This window comes from Rattus rattus, chromosome X (genome assembly GCF_011064425.1).
Source record: "Rattus rattus isolate New Zealand chromosome X, Rrattus_CSIRO_v1, whole genome shotgun sequence".
Lineage (NCBI taxonomy): Eukaryota > Metazoa > Chordata > Mammalia > Rodentia > Muridae > Rattus > Rattus rattus.
The window spans coordinates 38,605,284-38,612,166 of NC_046172.1; the positions used below are offsets into that span (position 1 = coordinate 38,605,284).

Below are 6,883 nucleotides of genomic sequence, written 5' to 3' on the forward strand. Positions count from 1 at the left end.
TCAGAATGGCTAATGTCAAAACTCCTGCAACAACAGATGCTGGCAAGAATGTGGAGAAAGAGGAACACTCGTCCATTGTTGGTGGGATTGCAGAGTGGTACAACCATTCTGAAAATCAGTCGGTAGGTTCTTGAGACAAGTGGACATTGTATTACCTGAAGACCAAGTTATACCTCTCTTGGGCATATACCCAAAAGAGGCCCCAACATATCACAAAGACACATGCTCCACTATGTTCATAGCAGCCTTATTTATAATAGCCAGAAGCTGGAAAAAACCTAGATGCCCTTCAACAGAGGAATGGATACAGAAAATGTGGTACATCTACACAATGGAATATTACTCAGCTATCAAAAACAATGACTTTATGAAATTCATAGGCAAATGGATGGAACTGGAAAATATCATCCTGAGTGAGGTAACCCAATCACAGAAAAGGACACATGGTATGCACTAATTGATAAGTGGATATTAGCCCGAATGCTCAAATTACCCTAGATGCACTGAACACATGAAATTCAAGAAGGATGACCAAAATGCTAATTCTCCACTCCTTCTTTAAAAGCGGAACAAGAATACCCTTGGCAGGGAATAGGGAGGCAAAGTTTAGAACAAAGGCTGAAGGAACGCCTTCCCCACATGTGGCCCATACATATACAGCCCCCAAACTAGATAAGATGGATGAAGCAAAGAAGTGCAGGCTGACAGTTACCGGATGTAGATCTCTCCTGAGAGACACAGCCAGAACATGTCAAAACACATATGCGAATGGCAGCAGCAAACCACTGAACTGAGAATGGGACCCCCATTGAAGGAATAAGAGAAAGGACTGAAAGAGCTTGAAGGGGCTCGAGTCCCCATATGAACAACAATGCCAAACAACCAGAGCTTCCAGCGACTAAGCCACTACCCATTGACTATACATGGACTGACCCTGGGCTCTACCTTCATAGGTAGCAAAGAATAGCCTAGTAGGAGCACCAGTGGAAGGGGAAGCCCTTGTTACTGCCAAGACTGAATCCTCAGTGAACAGGATTGTTGGGGGATGACGGTAATGGGGGAAGATGGGGAGGAACAACCATATAGAAGGGGAGCCAGGAGGGTTTAGGGCATGTTGGCCTGGAAATCGGGAAAGGGAATAACAATTGAAATGTAAATAAGAAATACCCAATTTAATAATGGTGGAGAAAAAAAAGAAGCGTGTCATTTCCATAATTTCTTTCTCAGCCTGTTTATTTTTTGTGTAGAGGAAGGCTACTGATTTGTTTGAGTTAATTTTATACCTAGCCACTTTGCTGAATTCGTTTCTAAGGCTCAGTATTTCTTTGGTAGAACTTTTCGTCACTTAAGTATACTATCATATCATCTGTCAGTAATGATATTTTGACTTCTTCCTTTCCAATTTGTATCCCTTTGACCTCCTTTTGTGGTCTGATTGCTCTGGCTAGGACATCAAGAACTATATTTAATAAGTTGGGAGCGAGTGGGCAGCCTTGTCGAGTCCCTGATTTTAGTGGGATTGCTTCAAGTTTCTCTCCATTTAGTTTAATGTTAGCTACTGGTTTGGTGTATATGGAATTTACTGTGTTTAGGTGTGGGCCTTGAATTCCTGTTCTTTCCAGGACTTTTATCATGAAGGCGTGTTGAATTTTGTCAAATGTTTCTCAGCATCTATTAAAATGATCGTGTCATTTTTATCTTTGTGTTGGTTTATGTAGTGGATTTCCTTGATGGTTTTCCATATATTTAACCATCCCTGCATACCTGAAATGAAGCCAACTTGATCATGATGGATAATCATTTTGATGTGTCCTTGGATTCAGTTTTCAAGAATTTTATTGAATGATTGAGTGTTTTTTCATCAATATTCATAAGCGAAATTGGTCTGAAGTTTTCCTTCTTTGTTGGGTTTTTATGTGGTTTAGGTATAAGAGTAATTGTGGCTTCATAGAAGGAATTTGGTAGTGCTCCATCTGTTTCAGTTTTGTGGGACAATTTGGACAGAATTAGTATGACGTCTTCTATGATGGTCTGATAGGATTCTTCACAAATCCAACCTGGACCTGGGCTCTTTTTGTTTGGGAGACTTTTTAATGGCTGCTTCTATTTATAGGAGATATGGGATTGTTTAAATGGTTCATCTGTTTCTGGTTTTACTTTGGTACCTAATATTTTCTTCTAGATTTACATGTTTTGTTGAATATAGTCTTTGGAATAGGATCTGATGATTTTTTAAATATCTTCTGATTTTGTTGTTATGTCTCCCTTTTCATTTCTGATTTTGTTAATTTGCAAACACTCTCTGTGCCCTCTGGTTACTCTGGCTAATTGTTTATCTACTTTGCTGATTTTCTCAAAGATCCACCTTTTTGTTCTGTTGATTCTTTTTACAGTCTTCTTTGTTTCTACTTGGTTGATTTCAGCCCTGAGTTTGATTATTTCCTGCCTTCTACTCCTCTTGTGTGTCCTTGCTTCTTTTGTTCTAGAGCATTTAGGTATGCTGTCAAGCTGCTGATGTATGCTCTCTCCTATTTCTTTCTGCAGGCACTCAGAGCTATGAGTTTTCCTCTTAGCACAGCTTTTATTGTGTCCCATAACTTTGTGTATGTTGCACCTTCATTTTCATTGAGTTCTAAGAAGTCTTTAGTTTCTTTCTTTATTTCTTTATTCCTTCTTTCTTTATTTCTTCTTTGACCAAGTTATCATTGAGTAGAGCATTGTTCAAATTCCTTGTATATTTGGACATTCTTTCATTATTGTTTTTATTGAAGACCAGTCTTAGTCCGTGGTGATCTGATGGGATGCATGGGATTATTTCTATCTTTCTGTATCTGTTGAGGCTTGTTTTGTGACAAATTATATGGCCAATTATTGAGAAGGTACCATGAGTTGGTTCGAAGTTATATCTTTTTGTTTTGGGATGGAATGTTCTATAAATATCTGTTAATTCCATTTGTTTCATAACTTTTGTTAGTTTCTCTATGCCTCTGTTTAATTTCTGTTTCCATGATCTGTCAATTGATGAGAGTAGAGTGTTGAAATCTCCTACTATTTTTGTGTGAGATGCAATGTTTGATTTGATCTATAGTAAGGTTTATTTTATGTATGTAGGTGCCCTTGTATTTGTAGCATATATATTTAGGATTGGGAGTGCATCTTGGTGGATTTTTCCTTTGACATTTATGAAGTGTCCTTCCTTATCTTTTTTGCTGACTTTTGGTTGAAAGCCGATTATATTCGATATTAGATTGGCTATTCCAGCTTGCTTCTTCAGACCATTTGATGATTGGAAAGTGGTTTTCCAGCCTTTCACTCTGAGGTAGTGTCTGTCTTTGTCTCTGAGGTGTGTTTCCATAGGCAGCAAAATGCTGGGTCCTTGTTATATATCCAGTCTGTTAGTCTCTATCTTTTTATTGGGGAATTGAGTCCAGTAATGTTGAGAGATATTAAGGAATAGTGACTGTTGCTTATTATTATTTTCATATTTGGAGGTGAGATTATGTTTGTGTGCTTCTCGTCTTTTGGTTTTCTTGCAAAGAGATTACTCTCTTGCTCTTTCTAGGTGTATCTTACCTCCTTGTGTTGGGCTTTGCCATTTATTATCCTTTGTAGGGCTGGCTTTGTAGAAAAATATTGGTAAATTTGGTTTTGTCAAGGAATATATTGGTTTCTCCCTCAATGTTAATTGATACTTCTGCTGTATATAGTAGCCTGGGCTCTTCTCTTAGGGTCTGTATGACATAGGTCCAGGATCTTCTGTCTTAAGTCTCTGGTGAGAAGTCTGGTATAATTCTGATATGTCTGCCTTTATATGTTACTTGATCTTTTCTCCCTTACTGCTTTTAATATTCTTTGTTTTATGCATTTGTTATTTTGACTATTATGTATAGGAGGAATCATAAAACCCTTTTTAAAAGGCAGTAAGAAGCCCAGAACCAAAGAACCAATCCATGTTTCCTGAAACACAAAAAAACAACATATTGCTCTTAAGAAACAACTTACTAAGAAATACAAGGAGATTGTAGATTATGTTAAACTTTTGGCCAACAGATTGAAGAAAGCCAAAGAAAACATCACGAACAGACCATCATGAAATGTAGGCTATCCTATCTGAAAGACTATTTCTACACCCAAATTTTGAAAAGAAATGAGTGTTTATGATTAAGAAGCAAATTATTAGATCTTGAAAAAATACCTAACAGAGCAAATATAAGTACCAATCAACATGAAAAAGAAAAGCAGCTTAGTATTTTAGACCCAATTGACTCTAAAATATCAAATTTATAAAAAGCAAATGATCTGAAATAGATGGCAGATCAATCTGTGCAGTGAAAAATCTAAATCAATGAAGTGGATTTAAAAACACCACAAATCTAGTAAGAATGTGGAGAAATGTAGTAACAAAGTAAAACATTAATAAGTAGCACACATTGAAGAAAAATAGATGACAAGAAAGAATACCAGTATAGAGAAACCAATTTTCTCAGAAAGCCACCAAAATGATTGAGAAAGAAGAAATTACAACGGTTTCATTCAATAACTAGTGTAGTGTACAATCCACCTATTAACTCTAATTATTATAATAATTCTTTAAGATACAAATTAATTTAATCCTGATTTATAAATGAAAAAATTAAATAATGGTGAGAAGTCAATATGTTAGCCACAGAAATCAGCTAGAAATAAATGAAACCAGTATTAAATAACAGGTTGGCTAATTTCAACACCTCAAATTCCATATTTCCAATTCCAAGAAAAAAATGAAAATTTTACAGAAGGAAAAGGGAAGACCCGACTTTTCAAACCAATTAATTTCCCCTTCACCCTATTCTAAACAAACCAATGAAGAATGATTCAAATTGTCACATTTGTCAAACAAGGCAAAAGAACATATCTGTGATGATGAATGAAGTTATGCTAAAACCTACTTATAAATTGAGAAAAATCCAATGATGTCATTGTGAGCTAAACAGTTGAAAATTCATTATTTAAGTGAAAGAAAATCAAAAAGTGTTCTACATGCAACAACCCACATGTGGAATAAATAATTAGTTGCAGGAACTATTTTAGTAATATTTCTATTAATGTATTTTATTGTGCAAAATAATAGAATGCATCATGACATGTTCCTGCATGTATAATGTGTTCAGTCATTTTAACAGCCATTGCCCTCTCTTATCATCCTTCTTCTAATTTCTTTTCTTTTCAAATCTACTTTTATTTATTTACTCTCCATTAGTTTAAATCTGGGATGGGTACAGCATCACACGGATTCTGTGTCCAATAGCCTTTGCAGGAAGGTTGCTTCGGAATTTGGCACGAACCATGCCACTGTTAACATGGGCCCGAGTTACTTTTCCCCAGATCACTCTGGTTTTGTTTGGTTTGCCTCCAGGAGTCACTGTACTGTTTTTTGCTTTGTACACATAAGCACACCTCTTGCCTAAGTAGAACTCAGTTTCATCTTGGGCATAAACACCTTCAATTTTAAGAAGAGCTCTCTTTGGTTCTGGAGGCCTCGCTTGTAGCCAGCAAAAATGGCCTTGCACCACAGCCTTCCAGACATACTTTTTTTTACAAGTCCTGTTCCCAGCAGGCTCTAGATATCTGCCCTCAAAGTTCAGCAGCAGAAACTCCCCTCACCTTCAAAGGTGCCAAGATGGCGGAAAGAGCCTAATTTCTTTTTTTAGATTTTATTAGATATATTTCTTTACTTACATTTCAAAGGTTATTCCCCTTCCCAGTTTCCTGTCCATAAGTCCTCATTCCCTTCCCTCCCTCTCCTCATACGGGTATTGCCCCTATACATCCCCATTATTGCCACCCATATTCCCCTGCACTGGGGGTCCAACCTGAGCAGGACCAAGGGCTTCCCCTTCCACTGGTGCCCTAGCAAGACTATTCTCATATACATATGCAGTTGGAGCTCTGGGTCAGTCCATGAATAGTCTTTCGGTAGTGGTTTAGTCCCTGGAAGCTCTGGTTGGTTGGCATTGTTGTTTTTATGGGGTTGCAAGCCACTGAAACTCTTTCAATACTCCCTCTAATTCCCCCCAAAGGGGTTCTATTTTCAGTTCAGTGGTTTGCTGGTAGCATCGACCTCTGTGTTTGGAATGCTCTGGATGTGTCTCTCAGGAGAGATATATATCCGGTTTCAGCATGTATTTTTTAGCTTCATCAATCTTATCTAGTTTTGGTGGCTGTATATATATATGGGCCACATGTGGGGCAGGTTCTGAAGTCTGTTCCTTCAGTTGCTTTTCTAAACTTTGCTTTTATATCTCTCCTATAGATATTTTTCCCCTTTTAAGAAGGAGTGGGAGCATCTGCATTTTGGTCATCCTTCTTCTTGAGCTTCCAGTTGTCTGTGGATTGCATCTTGGGTAATTCGAGCCTTTTGGCTAATAGCCACTTATCAGTGAGGGTATACCAAGTGTGCTTTGTTTTGACTGGGTTATCTCACTCAGGATGATATTTTCTAGTTCATTCAATTTACCTATGTATTTCATGACGTCATTGTTTTTGATAACTGAGTAGTACACCATTGTGCAGATGTACCACATTTTTTGAATCCATTCCTCTGTTGAGGGGCATCTGGGATGTTTCCAGCTTATGGCTATTATAAGTAAGGCTTCTATGAACATAGTGGAGCATGTGTCCTTGTAGTATGTTGGAGTAACTTTTGGGTAGATGTCCAGGAGAGGTACACCTGGGTCCTCAGGTAGTGGAATGTCTAATTTTCTAAAAACCTCCAGACTGATTTCACAGAGTGGTTGTACAAGTTTGCAATCCCACCAACAGTGGAGGAGTGTTCCTCTTTCTTCACATCCTCACCAGCATCTGCTGTCACCTGAGATTTTGTTCTTAGCCATTCTGACTGGTG

General features: G+C 37.7%; 1 pseudogene; it reads right to left on the reverse strand.

The window, feature by feature from the left end:
• Positions 1-5,214: 5,214 nt before the first annotated feature.
• LOC116889263 lies at positions 5,215-5,624 on the reverse strand (annotated as a pseudogene).
• Between the last annotated feature and the right edge of the window lie 1,259 nt (positions 5,625-6,883).